General features: G+C 47.6%; 1 protein-coding gene across 4 annotated transcripts in view; it reads right to left on the bottom strand.

Moving 5' to 3' along the window:
- LOC125031927 overlaps positions 1 to 20,000 on the bottom strand; it is a 60,819-nt gene that overhangs the window by 22,425 nt on the left and 18,394 nt on the right. The gene's annotated exons all lie outside the window — the stretch shown is intronic.

Genomic DNA, 20,000 nt, shown 5'->3' with positions numbered 1-20,000 from the left:
TTATATCAAGGACACAATGCACGCACGCACACATGTAAATGTGTGTAAATCAGCCCCCCCCCCCCCTTTAGATAGAGAGTTCACGCACGTGCTTCGTTCGAGTTTCTCACGCTTCGAGCCCCGCCGGTAGTTCAAAGGCAACGCCGCTCGCTCTACGCCTCGAACACAACGTCTCGAGTTCGGTCGCCAGGGAGGCTCTCGGGCTCCAAGGGCCTCATTCTAGAATCCTTTCCGTCGGCGCTTTCAGGCTCGTGCAGGCTGCGGCGTGTTTGTGCAGCGCCGCGTCTCAATTTACGCGGTTTTCGTGAGCAACACAAAGAGAGTCGTAGTTCTTTGAGAGGGAAATGGGTGAAAAGGGTGGAGGAATGGGAGGGAAGGTGGAAGAGGAGGAGGAGGAGGAGGAAGGGTGGAGGAGGAGGAGGAGGAAGGGTGGAGGAGGAGGAGGAGGAAGGGTGGAGGACGAGGGGGAAGGTGGTGGAGGACGAGGGGGAAGGTGGTGGAGGACGAGGGGGAAGGTGGTGGAGGACGAGGGGGATGGTGGTGGAGGACGAGGGGAAAGGTGGTGAAGGACGAAGGGGAAGGTGGTGGAGGACGAGGGGGAAGGTGGTGGAGGACGAGGGGGAAGGTGGTGGACGACGAGGGGGAAGGTGGTGGAGGACGAGGGGGAAGGTGATGGAGGACGAGGGGGAAGGTGGTGGAGGACGAGGGGGAAGGTGGTGGAGAACGAGGGGGAAGGTGGTGGAGGACGAGGGGGAAGGTGGTAGAGGACGAAGGGGAAGGTGGTGGAGGACGAGGGGGAAGGTGGTGGAGGACGAGGGGGAAGGTGGTGGACGACGAGGGGGAAGGTGGTGGAGGACGAGGGGGAAGGTGGTGGAGGACGAGGGGGAAGGTGGTGGAGGACGAGGGGGAAGGTGGTGGACGACGAGGGGGAAGGTGGTGGAGGACGAGGGGGAAGGTGGTAGAGGACGAGGGGGAAGGTGGTGGAGGACGAGGGGGAAGGTGGTGGAGGACGAGGGGGAAGGTGGTGGACGACGAGGGGGAAGGTGGTGGACGACGAGGGGGAAGGTGGTGGACGACGAGGGGGAAGGTGGTGGAGGACGAGGGGGAAGATGGTGGAGGACGAGGGGGAAGGTGGTGGAGGACGAGGGGGAAGGTGGTGGAGGACGAGGGGGAAGGTGGTGGAGGACGAGGGGGAAGGTGGTGGAGGACGAGGGGGAAGGTGGTGGAGGACGAGGGGGAAGGTGGTGGAGGACGAGGGGGAAGGTGGTGGAGGACGAGGAGGAAGGTGGTGGAGGACGAGGGGGAAAATGCTGGAGAAGGAGGGGGAAGGTGGTGGAGGAGGAATGGGAAGGTGGTGGTGGAGGAGAAGGAAGGGAGGAGGAGGAGGAGGAGGAGGAGGAGGAGGAGGAGGAGGAGGAGGAGGAGGAGGAGGAGGAGGAGGAGGAGAAGGAAGAGGAAGAGGAAGAAGGGTGGTGGAGGAGGAGAAGGAAGAGGAAGAGGAAGAAGGGTGGTGGAGGAGGAGGAAGGTGGTGGAGGAGGTGGAGGAGAAGGAGGAAGGTGGTGGAGGGGGAGAAGAAGGAGGAAGGTGGTGGAGGAGGAGGAGAAGGAGGAAGGTGGTGGAGGAGGAGGAGAAGGAGAAGGAGGAAGGTGGTGGAGGGGGAGAAGAAGGAGGAAGGTGGTGGAGGAGGAGGAGAAGGAGGAAGGTGGTGGGGGAGGAGAAGAAGGAGGAGGGTGGTGGAGGAGGAGGATAAGGAGGAAGGTGGTGGAGGAGGAGGAGAAGGAGGAAGGTGGTGGAGGAGGAGGAGGTGGAGGAGGAGGAGGAGGAGGAGGAAGGTGGTGGAGGAGGAGGAGAAGGAAGAAGGTGGTGGAGGAGGAGGAGGAAGGTGGTGGAGGAGGAGAAGGAGGAATGTGGTGGAGGAGGAGGAGAAGGAGGAAGGTGGTGGAGGAGGAGTAGACGGAGGAAGGTGGTGGAGGAGGAGGAGAAGGAGGAAGCTGGTGGGGGAGGAGAAGGAGGAAGCTGGTGGGGGAGGAGGAGGAGGAGGAAGGTGGTGGGGGAGGAGAAGGAGGAAGGTGGTGGAGGAGGAGGACAACGAGGAAGGGTGGAGGAGGAGGAGGAGGAAGGGTGGTGGGGGAGGAGGAGGAAGGATGGTGGAGGAGGAGGAGGAAGGGTGGTGGAGGAGGAGGAGGAAGAGGAAGGGTGGAGGAGGAAGGGTGGTGGAGGAGGAGGAGGAAGGGTGGTGGAGGAGGAGGAGGAAGGGTGGAGGAGGAGGAGGAGGAAGGGTGGAGGAGGAGGAGGAGGAGGAGGAAGGGTGGTGGAGGAGGAGAAGGAAGGGTGGAGGAGGAGGACGAGGACGAGGACAATGATGAAGGGAGAAGGAGGAGGTGGAGGAGGAGGAGGAGGAGGAAGGGTGGATATATATATATATGAAATAATGTAATATGTATGTATATATAATATACATATATATATATATTATATATGTACATATATAATATATATGCATAAATTCCATATGATAAATTATATATATACATATATATACATGATATATATAATACATAAAATATATATATACATAATATATATACATATATATATTATATATACATGTACATTATAAGATATATATGTAAATGTATTATATATACACATACATATGTATACATGTGCATATATATATATAACACATATATACATATATCTATAATATATACATATATATTATACATAATATACATACATATAATATACATATAATATACATATGTATATATGTGTATATTATAGATATAGAGATATATATAATACATATATATAGATATATGTATCATATATGTATATATTATATATGTATATATTATATAAGTATATTATATATATATATGTATATATGCATTATATATGCATATATATAATATACATATATGTGTGTATATATATTACATATATACATATATTTAATGTATACATATATATCTATATATAATATACATGTGTATATATGTATATGTAATATATAAACATATATATATATATATATATATATACGTATTATGTCTATATATAATATACATGTGTATATATGTATATGTAATACATATGTATATATATGTATTATGTATACATTATACATATATATACATATACGTATATCATATACACATTTATACAGACATATATAACATACATACATATATATTTATAATACATACATACATATATATTTATAATACATATATACATATACATTTATAATACATACATACATGTAAATATATAATACATATACATATTAAAAACATGCAAATATATATAATATATACAATTATAATACATATATACATAATATATATACATACATATATTATACATATATATGTAATATAAATATGTAAGACTTATATACATATATATGTAACACGCACACGCACACGCACACGCACACACGCACACACGCACACACACACACACGTGTGTATGTGTCTGTATATATATATATATATATATATATATATATATATATATTATACATATATAAAACATATATATAATATGTGTAATATATTTATATAACATATATACATATATAATATATATGTAATATATATTTATATAACATATATACATATATAATATATATGTAATATATATTTATATAACATATATACATATATAATATATATGATACATATATAATATGTATATATGTATATATATATGTCTATGTATAGATATGTAATATATATAAAGCATATTTACATATATATATATATATATATATGTACATATATAGCACATATATATATAATATATACATATAGAACACATATAATATATATACATACATCTATAATGTATATCTACATAATATATATACAATACATATATAATATATCACATATATATATAATGTTTGTATATATAGAGAGAGAGATATAGATATATATGAATGCATGTATGTATGTATGTATGTATGTATGTATGTACTGTATGTATGTATGTATGTATGTATGTATGTATGTATGTATGTATGTATGTATGTATGTATGTATGTATGTATGTATGTATGTATGTATGTATGTATGTGTGTGTGTGTGTGTGTATAGATATATACATTTATATATATAACAGACACAAAACGGTCTGTGAAACACAACAGAGCTGGAAGACACCGAAAAAAACAGTAACATAACCGCCCGTTTCTTCGTTGTTTCTGTTTGTTTTTTTTCACACAATTTACGAGCAGGGAAAAAAATCTCCCTCCTTTTTTTTATCGACTTCCTCAGTACACATGGAGCTGTAAAAAGCGAAATCCGGCCAGATGGCATTTCCGGCGAAGCGACACCCGGCACCGCAACCTCATGGCGCCCCCCCCCCCCCCCCCGGCTGGAGAGTGATGCGTTGAGGGTGATGAATTGGGGGGAGGGGGGTAAGCGTGGAGGGTGGGTGATGAGTGGGACGACGTGGGGAAGGTTATGAGTGGTGATGGGGGGGAGGGGGTAAGCGGGGAGTGGTGAGTGTATAGGACTGTGATGGTATATGTATGCATTTACGTATACAAGAAATACATATATATTATATATACAAATACATATATATATATTATGCAAATACATATATATATATATATTATATATATACAAATACATTTATATATTATATATAAAAATACATTTATATATTATATATAAAAATACATTTATATATTATATATAAAAATACATTTATATATTATATATAAAAATACATATATATAGTACATATACATATATAGTACATATACAAATACACATATATATGAATATATATATATATATATTCATATATATGTGTATTTGTATATGTACTATATATATATACATATACATACATATATATGTATATGTGTGTGGGGGAGGTGCGTACGTGTATCTGTCCTCCACACTTCCTGTCTAAGTATAATACTAATCATGGGAACTTTAAAAAACCATTCAACAGAATACATCCCCATATATTTTTTTCCTGGGGGTAATCATTCCATTGCCGATAAAGCACCCTGCAGCATTAACTAAACGAACTAAAAATAAATACAATCATAAAAGTTACCTCTCTGGAGGCACCTTCCAAGAATGGGTCAAGAAGTCGTAACGTGAAACGGTGACCTGACCTCTTGGCAGAAGCGGTTAAGGTGACGACCCAACTTGTAGCGTGTGACCGCAGTTCCAAGCGGGCAAGTGCCCGACACTGAGACTGACACCAAGAAAGATACCGAGACTGATACCCTGGCTTTTGAGAATGAATGCAACGCGAAGAATAGGCCTAGTGCAGTAAGCATATTCGAAGTCAAGTAATAGGCTTAGTGGTAACGTTAGCATGGATATTAGAGAAGAATTTACTTCAAAATATCTAGTGAGCATAAGACCAGGCGAACAGAAAGGTCGGGCAACAGCTTTACAAACCATAGCTTATGCCTAGACCATATAAAGTGGAACTGGAAATGAGAGGGTAAAAGGATGCCATAACACTGAATAAAGAGCGGAAGACAAAGAAAAAGCGATAAACATTACAGCCTGACAACTGCATGAGCATAACAGACAAACATTCACAACCATTGCAATATCTCTTCATTTACGAAGAACCGCAGCACTTTCTTTGTAATATCCCTTCGACTTTCCTTCGCTCTTGAAACGCTGCCGTAAAGTGCAAGCTCATTCACTCAGCAACAAAACAAAATACAAAAGATAAACAGAAGAAAACCAAACGCCACACAGGTTCATTCCCAGTGTCACCCGCGGCTGTGATGATCCCCGTGAAGCGAAAGGGATAAATGAAGGGAAAGGATCGTATTACGGACCAAACGACTGTTCTTTCCCTCCCCTTCTGTCACGTCTTTGTGTGTGAAGTCTTAATTTCCTCTCCGTGGTTTCCCATAACGAGGAAGGAGACAGAGCCCTGCTTGTTATGAACCTTCGAAACTATATTTCCCGCGTCCTTTTGAACTGGAATGCGTTCATCCTTTTAGAATACGATTTAGACTTTGTATCTATCAACATACGTTCTGGTCTTTGTCTATCTATTTATGTGTAAATACAGAACATGCCTACTGTAAAATACGTAAAACGAAAAATGTATTCCCCAGTTACACGAAAATGAGCCAACTTCGGGCACTGATTACGTACATAGATCCCCTCGAGCACCATGACTTAAGTCGTTATTTGTCGTCAGTAGCAATTTGATCCTCCTGCCTCTCCTCCCCCTCCTTGGCCTCTTCTCCCTCCCCCTTCTTCTTCTTCCTCTCTTCCTTTTACTCCCTCCTCTTCTTTCTCTCTTTCTCTTCCTCTTCCTCCTCTCTTCCTTTCGCTCCCTCCTTTCCTCTTTCCCACCGTTTCTCTCCCTCCTCATCAGCACCCTTTCTTCCCACCACTGTCTCCCTTCTCACTTTTCCTCTCTTCTACTTCCCATCCCTTTCTCCCTTTCAATATCCTCTCCTCTTCCTCGTATCCTTTCCCAATCCTTTTCCTTTGCTCCTTCACCCCACCCCGCCTCGTTTCCTCCTTCCCCTCCTCCTCTTGTCCCTCTTATTCTTACTCTTCCTACTCTATCTCGTCCCCATCACCACCTCTTCCTCCAACACCACCTTCTTTTCTTCTTCGTTTTCCTTTTATTCTAAATTTTCGTCTTCTTCCATCTCCTTCTCCTCTTAAATTCATTTTCCACCTCTACCTACACCTTCACCTACATTTCCTCCCTCTCGGCCTACCTGCCACCTGCTCACCTAAACCCCACATTCCACCTTCCTCTCTGCCTCATCTCTTTTCATCACCCTCACCTCCCGCGTCACATGACCACACACCAGTACCCGGATGTGGTGACGTCACAATGCCCAGGAAATAACCCGCGTTCCCGATCTGACATTCGGCATATGACGTCACGGAGGCCTCACGTCACAGAACTCTCTTGGCAGAACACATGATGGGGGGGGGGAGGAGATAGATGGGGGGGGGGGTAAGAGATGGGTAGAAGGGCAGGGGATAGACCGTTAGAGGAAGGGAGGGGATGAGGGTGAGGGGAGAAGGGAGGGGAGGAGGGCAAGGGGGTAGAGGAGGATAAGGGGAGAACGGATAAAAAAGGAAATGGAGCAAAGGCAACAAACACACAGAAGCGAGGAGGAGGAGGGGGGGGGGGGGGAGAAAAAAAGACGGGTCGCTCGGGAAGACCGCCATGGATTACTCCCGACAGACGTACAGCGTAAACAGAATCCCAAAAATATTAGAACCATGACCCGGGACAAGGCAGGCGGAGGGGCGGCACCCAACAAAATGCCTAAATGCCTGCTCCTTCGTCATTTGTCACGCCGCGCGCCTCCTTTGGCAACCCACGGCCGGTCACTCTTACCTCGAGCTCTCGTGTCCGGCTCGGGAACACCGTCCATTGTGTTACTATTAGTGTCACTGTTATTAGCAAGTTGTTACTAATCTTATAAATGTTTTTGTCACTGTTATTTGCAAGCTGTTACTATTTTTTTATCTTTTTTGTCACTGTTATAAGCAAGTTGTTACTAATTTTATCATTGTTCTTGTCACTGTTATTAGCAAGTTGTTACTTATTTTACCATTGTTCTTCTCACTGTTATTACTAATTTTATTATTGCTCTTGTCACGATTATCACCAAGTTGTCACCATCATCTCATCATTACTGTAGTTGTGGTGGTAAGTGTATTATTAACGGTGATAATTACATCATGGTTATTATCACTGCTATTACGTGCATGGCATCTCCACAACAGACTATCCAAGTCGGATCTAAAAAAAAAATCGCTTATTGCATTACTTTTCTCACACATCGAAATTCCTAAAACTCTAATTCCTGAATAATTGTATCCACATGCAAGCAGCGAAAGCACTTAAAAAAAAAATACATACATACATACATACATACATACAAACATACATACATACAAACATACATACATACATATTAGGGTTTCGTAAGTTGTGTGACCGGACTACTAATAATAGCAGGTACCCTAAATCGACCGTAACACACAAGGCGAACTTCAAATAATAATAAACAACAGAATTTGAGGATAACTCAATATTGGGGGCCGATTGGAATTTTGGGTTGAAAGTTTATAATTATTATTTTAGAGGCGTGTTCAAATTAACACTCACTCATACTCATACTCATACCCCTTTACTCAAAACTCAACCCCAAAATAAACAAAAAATAAATCCATCTACTGAAAATAAATTCCTTAATTAAAATTTAAAAAACACTTAATGTAACCGAGGGGAAATCCTCTCGCCAAGTGTACCGTCCGACTTCCCTCTGCCGAGCCCCGCACTCGACACTCGGGGCGAAATTAATAAGAGGCAGTGAAGGTTTTGTTTTGGGTTTAAAAAAACCCCAGCGAGATGAGCAACATTCCTCAGTTTCCCTTCCCTCCCCCTCTTTTCACCTCCTTCCCCCTCCCCCTCCCCTTCCCCTCGCCCTCTTTTCACACCCCCCCCCCCCATCCCCTCCCTCCCACCCCCCTTCCCCCCAAACCTCTCCCCACCCCTCCCCCCTCTCCCTCCCTCCCCCTCCCTCTCTCTCTCCCTCCCCCTCCCCCTTTTCCCCCTCCTTTCGCCCTTCCCTCCCCCCCCCCCCCACTCTTCCCCTTCCCCTTTCCCCCTCCCCCTTCTCCCCCCCTCCCCCCTCTCCCTCTCCCCCCCTCCCCTCTCTCCTCCGTCAGCCCCCCGCACCGGGGGGGACCAAGTCTCCTTCCTCCCATCTTCCCCCTCCTTCCCTCCCTCGATTTCCTTCCTTTTCCCTTCCTCCTTTTTCTTCCCCCTGACCTCTTAACATCACCCCCCCTTTTACCCTTTCCCCTTCCTCCCCTAAAAACCCTTTTTCCCTCCTTACCCTTCCCTTCTCTCCCGATTTCTTTCCTCTCCTCTTCTTTCCCCCCCTCCCCCCCCTTTTTTTTTTCCTTTTTCTTCCTTTCTCCTTTCCTCCCTCTTCCTCTCTTCCTTTTCCTCCCTCTCCTTTCTCTCCCTCTTTCTCTCCTTCTCCTCTCTCTCCCTTCCCTTTTCCTCTTTCTCTACCACTTTTCCCCCTTTCCCCTTTCTCCTCTTCTCCCTCCCCGTAACCCTCCTTTCCCTCCTTTCTCCCCTTCTCCCTCCCCGCCCTTCCCCCTCCCTTCCCGCCCTTTCCCCCCTCTCCCTTCCTCCCCCTTTTCCCCGCCCTTCCCCCCCCTCCCCCTTTCCCCCCCTCCCCCCCTCCCTTCCCCGCCTCCCCCCCCTCTCCCTTCCCCCCCCTCCCCCCCTCTCCCTCCCCCCCCCTTCCCCCCTTCCCTTCCCGCCTCTTCCCCCCCCTCCCTTCCCTCCCCTTTTTTCCCCCCCCTCCCATCCCCCCCCCCCTCTCCCCCCCTCTCCCTTCCCGCCCCTTCCCCCCTCTCCTTTCCCGCCCTTCCCTTTCCCCTCCGCCCTCTTCCCCCCTCCCTTCCCCGCCCTTTCCCCCCCCTCCCTTCCCCGCCCTTTCCCCTCTCCTTCCCCGCCCTTTCCCCTTCCCTTCCCCGCCCTCTTCCCCCCCCCCCTTCCCGCTCTCCCCCCCCCTTCTCCCCCCCCTGTCGACACACTCTCAATGGCACTCGTTATAAAAGGCTCTCGTCCGGGAAATTCACCCGGGAGATTAGAAACAGAGACGAAAAAAAAAAAAAAAAATACAAGGCATCTGGCCATTAAAATCGTTTCGTGTAACATACGGAAACGGCGAATATGCGCTTTTAAATTCTGCATTTAAATATGACATACAAATACGAGCTAATCCATACCAAAAAAAACGAATCAAATATATAAATAAAATATCTATTTTTTGATCACAAAATAAAAAACAACAACAACTAACAAAAACATCCCCCATTCCCATTAATTTTTCCCAACAATGTAACACCACTTACATTGAACTATCAAATACACGATTCAAAAAAACTCAACACACACACACACACAAACACACACACACACACACACACACCACACACACACCCAACCCCACACACACACACAAATGTCACTCTCGTCCCCATCGCCTCTTCTTTAGAGGGAGAGAGGAGAAAAGGGGGAAGGGGGAAGAGAGGGGAAAGGGGGAGAGAGTGAGAGAGAAGGGGAGAGAGAGGGGAGAGAAGGAAAGGGAGAGAAGAGGAGGGGGAGAGGAAGAGGGGAGAGAGAAAAAAGGGGAAGAGAAAAGAAGAGAAAAATTGGGGGAGAGAGAGAGAAAGAAGAGAGGGGAGAAAAAAGGGGGAGGGAGAAAGAGAGAGGAGGGGAAAGAAGAAAAAAGAGAGAGAGAAAAGAGAGAGGAAGAGAGAGGGGAAAAGGGATAGGAGAGAAAGAGAGAGGAAAGAGAGAGAAAGAGAGAGAGAAAGGAGAAAAGAAAAAAAAAAAGAATTTAGATTTTCCTGTGGGGGAAACTGACCGGGGGGGGGTTCATTTTGGGGGGGGGGGGGAGGGGGAGGGGGGGAGTCAACGGGTAGAGTGCACGCGGAACTCCCCCTGACTAGGGTGGGGTTAAGGTTTGATAGCAGGGTTTTTGATAAGCAGTGGGTGGGTTGAAATTGGTGGTAGGGGGGGGTTGGGGGGTGGGTTGGGTTGGGGGGGTAGGTTTGGGGGTGGGGTTGGGGGGTAGTTGGTGGGTAGGTTGGGGGTTTGGTTGGGGGGTGGTTGGGGGGTGTGGGGGGTTTGGGTGGGGGAAAAGGGTGGGGGGTAGGGTGATGGGTAGGCTGAAGGGTAGAGTGATAAGTAGTATGGAAAAGGGGTGGATAGGGGGTGGGTAGATAGTGGGTAGGGTGGCGGGTAGATGATGGGTAGGGCGAAAGACAGACTAAAGTAGTGGGTAGGGTACTGGTAGGATCAGCAGAGGTAGGTAAAAGATGGGGTGGGGTAAATAAAAAGTAGGGGGGGAAAATAGATCGGGGGTAAGGTTTTGAGTGGAAAAAGATCGGAGCTTGGTAGGGGGTTTGAGTGGGGGAGGGGGCGGGGGCAGTGGGTGGTGGAGGGGGGGGCGGGGAGTGGGTAGGGGGGGGAGGGGGGCGGGGTTAGAGGGTAGATGGGGGGAGGGGCGGGGGTAGAGGGGGGTGGGGGGAGGGGGGGGGGTAGAGGGTTGGGGGTGGGGAGAGGGGGCGGGGGTAGTGGGGAGGGGGGGGGGGAGGGGTAGAGTGGGGAGAGGGGGCGGGAGGGTTGTGGTTAATGGAAGGGTGGTGGGTAAGCTCTTACATATGTTTTTCCAAATTCTCTCTTTCCCTTTCCTGCTCTTTTCCCTCCCTTTTTTCTCTCGCCCCTTTCCTTCCGCACGCCCCTTTCTCTCTCTCAAAAATTCATTTCTCTCTTCTTATAATCCTCCTTTTCATTCCTTTTTTTCCTCTCTCTTTCCCTCACTCACTCATTCCCTTTTTCTTTCCGCTCTCTTCTCTCTCCTTTTCCCCTTCCTTCCCTCCTCTTCCTCCTTTATTCACTTTTCTTTTTTCTTTTTCTCCTCTCTTTCTCTTCTCCTCTTTTCCCTTTTCTTCCCTTCTCTTCTCTCTTCTTTCCCCTTTCCTTTCCCTTTTTCCTCCCTATTATTCCTCTTTCTTCCCTTTTCTCCCTTTTTTTCCCTTTCTTCCCCCTTTCTTCACTTTCTCCATCCTTCTCCTCTCTCTTCCTCCTCTTCCCTTTCCCCTTTTCGTATTTCCCTTTTCCCCCTTTTTTCCCTCCTTCTCTCTTCCCCCCCTTTTTCCCCTTTTTCCCGGGTCTCGTTTTGGGCGATCGGCAGTGGCTTGCAAGCAAACGGGCGGGCGAGGGGGATGTGGGGCGGGGGGAATGAGAAGGGGGGAGAGGGGGTATGGGGATTGGAAGGGATGGGGGAGGGAGTGGGGAATGAGAAGGGGGAGGGGGAGTGGGCGTAGAGACGGGGTGAGGGGGAGTGGGGCATGAGAAGGGTGAGGGGGAGTGGGGGAGTGAGAAGGGGATAAGGGTGAGGGGGAGTGGGGAATGAGAACGGGGGAGGGGGGGTGGGGAATGAGATGGTGGAGTGGTAATTTGGGAGTGAGCAGGGGGAAGGGGCAGTGGGAAATGTGGGAGTGAGAAGGGGGGAGGGGGGTGTGGGAAGGGGAAGGGGGAGAGGGAGGGGGAATGAGCAAGGGGAGAGGGAAGTGGGGAATGAGAAGGGGGAAGGGGGGATGGGGATGCGGAATGAGGGAGGGGGAGGGGAGTGGGGAATGAGGAGGGGGAAGGAGGTGGGCGTGGGGGAAATGAAAGGGAGGAGGGGAGTGGGGAAATGAGGGATGGGGGGGGGAGGGGGAGATGGGGACTGAGAAGGAGGGAGGGGGAGGGGGAGTGGGAATGAGAAGGGGGAGACGGAGGGAGAAAAAAGGAGAGGGGAAGGGTTTGGGGGAAGGGAATGAAGGGGAGGGGAGAGAAAGAGAGAGGGGGAAGAGGAAAGGGAGGAGAGGGAGGGAGCAAAGGGGAGAAGAATGAGGGAGGGAGAGATGCAGTAGGAGGAGGCAGGAGGGGGAGGAGGAGGGGGAGCTAGGAGGGGGTGGGGCAGAGAAGAAATGGGAAGAGGTTAAGAGAAGAAAGAAGGGAGAGATAGAGGGGTAAGGATGAAGAAGTGGTAAGGCGGTAGGGAGAGAGAGAAAAGAAGGGGGAAGAGGGAGAGAGGGAAAGGAGGATGTGGAATGTGGGCGTCGAATTAATGCAGCGAGTTGGCAAACTGTGAAAAGGCTGTGAAAAAGCTGTCGGTATGCTGTGAAAGGCTGTGAAAACGCCGTGGGCATGCTGTGAAAAAGATGGTGACGTGCCGTCAAAGGCCTGTGAGGAAGCTGTTGGAATACTGTGAAAAGGCTTAATGAAAGCTGTTAGTATATACTACAAAAACTGTAAAGAGAGAGAGAGAGAGATGAATTTGAGAGAGAGATTTGTTCGATGGGAGAGAGAGAGGAGACGGAGAGAGAGAGGTAAGCGAAGGTGCGGAGGAGAGGATGCGACGAGATGAGAGAGAGAGAGAGAGAGGGGGAGAGAGAGGGGGGAGAGAGAGAGGGGGCGAGAGAGAGAGGGGGAGAGAGAGAGAGAGTGATGGAGAGGAGAGAGAGAGAGATGACGAGATGAGTGATGAGATTTCGACGAGAGAGAGAGAGAGTAGGAGGAGGAGAGAGAGAGATGAGAGAGTGAGGAGAGAGAGAGAAGATGAGGGAGAGCTGAGAGAGAGATAGAGCGGGAGAGGATGATTTTTCTGAGGAGAGAGGAGAGAGAGAGAGAGAGGAGAGAGAGATGAGAGAGAGAGCGAGATTTGAGATGAGAGAGAGAGATGAGAGAGAGATGAGAGAGAGAGTGAGAGAAGAGGGGGGGGGCGGGTGGAAAGGAAGAGGAAGAGATGAACGCTAAGAGAGGAAGGGAAAGAGGAAGAGGAGAAGGATAGGAAGAGGAAGAGGAAGAGGAAGTCGGGAGTGAGGGCAGAGGAGAGGGGGATGAGGAGAGGGAGGAGAGGGAGGGGGGGGCGGTGAGAGGAGAGAGAAGAGGAGAGAGAGATAGGAGAGAGAGAGAGAGAGAGAGATGAATTTGAGAGTGAGAGAGAGAGAGGGAGAGTGAGCGCGAGAGGGGAGGGGGGGTGGAAAGGAGAGTGAAAGGAAGAGGAAGAGATGGAAAGATAAGAAGAGGAAGAGGAAGAGAGGGAAGGAGAGGAAGAGGAAGAGGAAGAGGAAGAGGAAGAGGGATAGTGAGGGAGTGAAGGGGGGGGGGGAGAGGGAGAGGGAGAGGGGGAGAGGCGAGAGAGCGAGAGAGAGAGAGAGAGATAGAGGTAGATGAGAGAGATGTGAGAGTGATAAGAGAGATGAGAAGATGGAGAGAGAGAGAGAGAGGGATGAGGGAGAGGGCGATGGGAGAGGGAGAGGGGGGGAGCGGGAGAGGGGGAGAGAGAGAGCGAGAGCGAGAGTGAGAGAGAGAGGAAGAGAGACGAGCGGGAGAGGGGAGTGGGAGGGGAGGGATGAGAGGAGAGAGATGGAGAGATAGAGAGAGAGAGGGAGAGGGAGAGGAGGAGGGCGTTTGAGAAGGTGAGGAGGGAGAGGGAGAGGGCGAGGGAAGAGAGAGAGGGAGTTTTGGAGAGGGAGAGTGTCGAGGGAGAGGGATTGAGGGAGGAGATGAGAGCGGCGGTGAGAGGGGGAGAGAGGGAGAGGGAGAGTTGGGGGCGAGGTGGAGGGAGAGGGATGAGGGAGGAGCGGATGAGTGAGAGAGAGGAGCGGAGAGAGTGATAGTGAGGAGTGCGATGTAGGAGAGAGCGAGAGAGAGAGTAGGACGAGAGAGAGAGAGAGAGGGGTTGAAAGGGGGAGAGGGAGTGGGGCGGGAGAGGGAGAGGGCTGGGATGAGGGATAGGGAGAGTGAGAGGTAGGGGAGTTGGATGGGTGGGGAGGGGGATAGGGAGAGGGCGGGCGGATGGGGAAGTGCGAGGAGAGGGATAGGGAGAGAGAGCGAGAAGAGAGAGAGAGAGAGAGGATTATTGAGGCGAGTTATATATGATGAGAGCGTGAGTGGTTTGGGGGAATATTCAAGACTAGTCCCAAAATATTTATTATTACCGCCCAACAAACAATGAGACATACTAACTACCTTTACGAAGCATTTAAATCTCTCGTACCCATTACCCTTTGCATTTTAAAGCAATGCCCTAGGCATAGCAATTTTATCTCCTTAGATCCCATTTACTTTATCAACACTCCAATCTTCCTTCCATACCACATAATATATCTAAAACCAAACAAACACCCACATCACTACACATCAACTAAAACTAAACACTCAAAATCAAACAATACCATACAATCTATCCTACTATCAATTCTCTTCCTCTCCCCATTCTCTTTCTTTCCTCCACAACTCATTCAACCCACCTTTCTTCCCTACTTCTCTCCCTTAATCTTTCATCTATTACCATCAAACTATCACTTTTCCTCTTTCCATTTTACCTATCTTCTTTCTCCCCCTTACTCCTCCCATCTTTACCTCCCTATCCCCTCCTCCCTTTATCTCCTTTTTTCCTCCATCCATTTCTTCCTTCTTTTCCCTCTCCTTTCCCTACATCCCCTCCCACCGACCGATTTTTTTAAGATCGTTACGCGCTAGCAGATGTATCGGCGCGCGTTTCAGCTGTTTATTCGCGCCTGTTTCTTTTGGCGCGAAAACCCTTCGCGCGTCCCTGCGCGAGTATCATTGTGGGGGCTATACGCCGCGACGATTTTCTGGTTGATTCCACCTAACAATTTCAGTTTTAATCCCTTGAAGGTTGCGGTTGATGAGTGCGAATTCCCTGAGCGGATTTATTTTTCTTTGTCTTCTTTCTTCGTTTTTTTTTTTCTTTGTCTTCTTTCTTCGTTTTCTTTTCTTTGTCTTCTCTCTTCGTTTTTTTCTTCGTCTTCTTTGTTCCTTTCACTAATCATCATCTTGTTTTTTCTTTTTTTTTGCCCACTCTATTCTTTCCTCCCTTTTTTTCTTTTTTGCGTCTTCACTCCTTTCAACTTTCTTGTCTATTCCTTGCACCATTCCCCTCTCTTTTTTTCTCCATTTTCCCTCGCCTTTGTTCTTCCTTTTATTTTCCTCTGCCCCCTTCCTCCTCCCCCTTCCTTTTCCCATCTTCCGCTTTTCCCTACCCTCTCCCACCATCTCCTTTCCTTTTCCACTTCACCTTCACCTTCCACCTTTCCCTTCCCCTTCCCCTTCCCCTTTCCCCTTCCCCTTCCCCTTCCACCTTTCCCTTCCCCTTTCCCCTTCCCCTTCCCCTTCCACCTTTCCCTTCCCCTTTCCCCTTCCCCTTTCCCCTTCCCCTTCCCCTTCCACCTTTCCCTTCCCCTTTCCCCTTCCCCTTCCCCTTCCCCTTCCCCTTCCACCTTTCCGTTCCCCTTTCCGCTTCCCCTTCCACCTTTCCCTCTTTCCTCTTCCACCTTCCCTTTACCCTTTATTTCTTGTTTACTTATTTGTGGTTATTTGGCGTTTACCATTCTGGTTCTTCCCAATTCCTCGCATACTCGCTTATTTCGCTTTTCTGCTTATTCGCACCTCTGCTTCTCAGCTCATATTCTTCCCCGCTTCTCTGCTTATCCGCTTTTCTGCTTCTCTACTTACCTACTTACCCGCTTTTCTGCTTACCCACTTCTCTCCTTACCCGCTTACCCGCTTTTCTGCTTACCCACTTACCCGCTTTTCTTCTTACCCACTTCTCTCCTTACCCGCTTACCAGCTTCCCCACGCTACGCACACACCGCCGTGGCAGGATAGGTCTAATCGGGCGGATTCCACTTTCCTGCGATCCAATCCTGGGTCTAATCACAAGCACCCGCCTCCGCCTCACGTCCTGCTCTATAGGATCCCCCATCCCTCACAACTCACTTCCGCGGCGGGACTACAGTGACACGGTACTATCGCGAAGCCGCCGGAACTCTATTCCGGCACCAGCGCCGACGTCACGGGGAAAAGAAACCAACGACAGAAGCTCCAGCTCGGCACTATCGCGGCCCAATCCATGCACCATCATGGCACTGTTATCGCGGCGGCACCACCACACACTTTCGTGCAACATTCTTGGGAGTATTAAAGTTTTCTACCGAAATATTCCTACGTCATCCTCAGCGCGGACAACTCGCAGACGAAAGGGGTCTGCGCACTTGGAACTCTTCTTGCACACTCTCGACTGCATCTGCCATAAACATTATAGACCTACGCACACTCCTGCCCAACAATCAGTCTCTTCCTCAAAAATACCCAAAAATGTCCTAAATACCCTAATACACCCTGAAATGTCCTAAAATACACTAAACATCGAACAGTTTGACGGTGCTTAACGCCCAAACAATCACTGATTCTGACTAACATTACACAACCAGAATGATGCGCAGCGAAAGTGTGCTGCGTGGAAGTAAAGCAACAAACCCGTCAACCTTCAATGGAAATGTGCGGCGGTGAGGGATGGGGCAGACGGACGGGCGCTCATGCGTGGAAGAGCATGTTATTTATAGGATTAAGCGCCGTGATAATGGCCCATAACGTTTCAGAGGGAAGGAGAAGCCCAGATTCCTCGGGTCAAGCGATACATGTTGGGAGCAACTGACTGGTGTAAATAAAGGATTATTTGAAGGGTAATTGAGGGAAGCGAATAATTTGAGGGAAGAGAATGCTGAAATATTTGCAGGTAGACTAAGCGTTTGATTGATGAGAAGGGACAGTTTATGAAGGCTATTCCTAAGTAGTGTGAGTTATTTGCTTTGGGGAATAAGTCTAGATAAATGACTTTCAATATCAAGAACATACTGTATGCGGATTACTGAATCAATTTACTTGAGTCGTATGGAGTAGGCATAGAAAAAGAAAATAATAATAATAAAAATAATTAAAAAATAAATAAATAAATAAATGTGTGTGCCTGCGTGTGCGTGCGTGCGTGCGTGCGTGCGTGCGTGCTAATCCATAAGTATGAAATACATTTTATTACTTTTCAAATAATAGAATATATCTATTACATACACCATTATTTTTTCAAGGATGAACCAATAATATAAAAATAATTTTCTTGATGCAAAATATGGTTATGACTCCAGACTAGTTATCAATTAGCATACCTTTTTTCAAGGATTTATTTCACAGAAGAAGGCAAAAATTATTACTGAGCAAGGATATCTGCAATTTCAGATTTAATGTTTACAGCTGATAATCCATATATCAACGATGATGACTTTTATGCAATATTTCGTATGTTTATGGCGCCATCATGGAAAAGTCAGCCTCATATTTGTCATTGGAGTTTAGCACACTGTGTCCGTCTACCTCTTCGTGTTCGTGTTCGTGTTCGTGTTCGTGTCTTGCCCGTGCCCGTGCCCGTGCCCGTGCCCGTGCCCGTGCCCGTGCCCGTGCCCGTGCTCGTGCTCGTCTTTGTGCTCGTGTTCGTGTTCGTGTTCGTGTTCGTGTTCGTGTTCGTGTTCGTGTTCGTGTTCGTGTTCGTGCTCGTGCTCGTGTTCGTGCTCGTGCTCGTGTTCGTGCTCGTGTTCCTGTATGTATTCGTATTCGTGTTCGTGTTCGTGATCCTGTATGCATCCCTGTATGGGTTCGAGTCCGTGTTCGTATGCGTGAGAGAGAGAGTAACCGAATGTGTATGCAAGTGTGCGGGCGTTGTGCTCGGCTTCCGCCCGCCCTTCCTCCACCGATTGGCTGGGTGGCTGGCCGGCCATCCCTGGCAGCACGTGTTCCCCGGGCGCGGTCGCTGCCAACACACCCATTCAATACAACCTCGCCGCCTCTTCCTCGTCCTTTCTTGTTATTCCTGCGATTAAAGCAACCTCTTTCTAACCCACGAAAGACGCAGGTGATCCCCACGGAAACAGCAACGCGAAACCTGCTATATATATCCTCAATTTTTGTAAAAAAAAAAAAAAAACGCGCAGAATCTTGCGGGCACGTTGGCCGTTCCTTGCGATAACCCCGAGATGTAAACAGAAGTGGAGGGGGAACCGCACGGGCGCCTGCCTGATAAAGCGGGCTCCTTGCTTCTCCCTCTTTCGCTCTTACGCTCTTACTCTCTTACTCTCTTTTTCTGCCTTTCTATTTCTCGTTGTTATTCGTTTTTCTCTTGCTCTTTCTCTTTCTTTCTTGCCCTTTCTCTTTCTTCCTTGTTCTTTCTCTTTCTTCCTTGCTCTTTCTCCTTTGTTCTTTCCCTTTCTTCCTTGCTCTTTCTCTATCTTTTTTGCCCTTTCTCTTTCTTCCTTGTTCTTTCTCTTTCTTCCTTGTTCTTTCTCTTTGTTTCTTGCTCTTCCTTTTTATCTTGCTCTTTCTTTTTCTCTCGCTCTTTCTCTTTCTTTCTTACTTTTGTTTTCGCTTGCTCTTTCTCTTTCTTTCTTGCTCTTTCTTTTTCTCTCTTGCTCTCTCTCTTTCTTTCTTGATTTTTCTCTTTCTTCCTTGTTCTTTCCCTTTCTTGCTCTTTCTCTTTCTATCTTGCTCTTTCTCTTTCTATCTTGCTCTTTCTCTTTCTATCTTGCTCTTTCTCTTTCTATCTTGCTCTTTCTCTTTTTATCTTGCTTTCTCTTTCTTTCTTGATCTATTTCTCTCTTGCTCTTTCTCTTTCTATCTTGCTCTTGCTCTTTCTTTCTTGTTCTTTCTCTTTTTTGCTTGCTCTTTCTCTTTCTCTTTCTTTCTTCCTTTCTCTTTCCCTGACTTTCTCTCTCCCCTTTCTCTTCTCTCTCTCTCTCTCTCTCTCTCTCTCTCTCTCTCTCTCTCTCTCTCTCTCTCTCTCTCTCTCTCTCTCTCTCTCTCTCTCTCTCTCTCACCCTCCCCCTCTTGCTCTCCCCCTATCCCTCCCCATTCATCTTCGTGATGTTCAGACCCCTACATACACAACCTAAACATTTTCCTCAAGCTATTGCGTTCCAATGAGCTTTATTTTACTAGACAATATGGTTAATCTAAACCTTTGTTCGAAAAATGCCGTAGGTTTAGGTGAACTACTCGGGTTTAAATGTAGGAATTTTACAGTACTAGCAGCAGCCACAGAACCTGGGTTATCATCAGTGTCACTTCATGCCTAACTTCGCCTGACAGGCATACATGTGACGATCATATGCCTCGCCCCCCTCCCCCACCTTGCCATCCGACTCCATCTCCCATACACATCTCCCCCTTCTCCCCCTTCTCCTTCTCCTTCTCCTTCTCCTTCTCCTTCTCCTTCTCCTTCTCCTTCTCCTTCTCCTTCTGTTTCTGTTTCTTTTTCTTTTTCTCCTCCCTCTTCCCCTCCCACCGCATCTACCTTCGCACCCGTCCCCTCTCCTAACCCCTTCTCTCTCTCTCTCTCTCTCTCTCTCGTCCTTTACTCCCTCCTCATTTAACCTTCGCACCCCCCCCCCCCATTACCCCCTCTGTCTTTCTTCTAAGTAAAGCATCGCATTTTCCCCCTTCTTCCCTCCTCTTCTTCCTCCTTCTAATCTCATCTCATCCACATCTCCATCCTTCTCCTACCTTCTCCCTTTCTTTCTCCCCT

The sequence above is a fragment of the Penaeus chinensis genome, chromosome 13 (assembly GCF_019202785.1).
Source record: "Penaeus chinensis breed Huanghai No. 1 chromosome 13, ASM1920278v2, whole genome shotgun sequence".
In the NCBI taxonomy this organism is placed as follows: Eukaryota; Metazoa; Arthropoda; class Malacostraca; order Decapoda; family Penaeidae; genus Penaeus; species Penaeus chinensis.
This window is presented reverse-complemented; position numbering and strand designations above follow the sequence as displayed.